General features: G+C 50.5%; 1 protein-coding gene across 1 annotated transcript in view; it reads left to right on the top strand.

Annotated features, from left to right (window-relative positions):
* The window catches only part of PHALS_05106 (integrase core domain protein), a gene marked incomplete at both ends in the record, with an annotated part of 5,743 nt that overhangs the window by 4,271 nt on the left and 793 nt on the right, over positions 1-679 (top strand). The gene's annotated exons all lie outside the window — the stretch shown is intronic.

Here is a 679-nt window from a genome sequence, read left to right as displayed (position 1 = left end):
ATAAGCTCTTCCGTTAGAAATGCAAGCTATATTTCTCGGATTAATTGCGGCAAATCCGCCTATATCTAAAGCTATAGGTTTTTATCTATATAGTAAAACCTAATTCAATGTATAATTACTGGATGTTCCAGCCACGTACTGACTTGCCATTGAAGTGCTGCTACACATATTGTGTTATCACACCTTCTTGTGTGAGCCCGTTACACTCTTCCTAATCAAGATGGTCAACACCTTCAGTTCATATTCAACCGTCGCCTCGAACGCGGCTCGCGTGTCTAAGACGCCACAACATCAACGGGACCTTCATCCATTTGTCTGCTCAATGATCCCTGTATCCAGAACACGGGAGACACCCAGCCCCGCTGGTCCCGACAACGTCCGCGAGTAGAGCCCTTCTTCGTCTCCTGCACGCGGTGCGAATCCGGATAGTATGTCCGAGGCTTCAAGGAAAGCGCAGCCCAAGCTCTCCGTAACCGAGTACTGCGCACCATGCCCGCCACAGTCAATGGATTGCCTCGTCGAAGGTCTGGAGGAAGTCGACTACGAGTCAGATACGCCTTTATCAGGATGGGAAGAAGAAGACGGCGAGGTGCCCCAGCGGCGCACCGTGAGTTAGGAAGTGGTATCATTACCAATCACCTCGACGAGGCACAGAAGCAGCAGCTGGATACTGTCCGTC

This window comes from Plasmopara halstedii (genome assembly GCF_900000015.1).
Source record: "Plasmopara halstedii genome assembly, contig: Scaffold_2881, whole genome shotgun sequence".
Taxonomy (NCBI): Eukaryota; Oomycota; class Peronosporomycetes; order Peronosporales; family Peronosporaceae; genus Plasmopara; species Plasmopara halstedii.
Note: the sequence above shows the minus strand (reverse complement) of the source record. Positions and strands in the feature narration are given on the sequence as shown.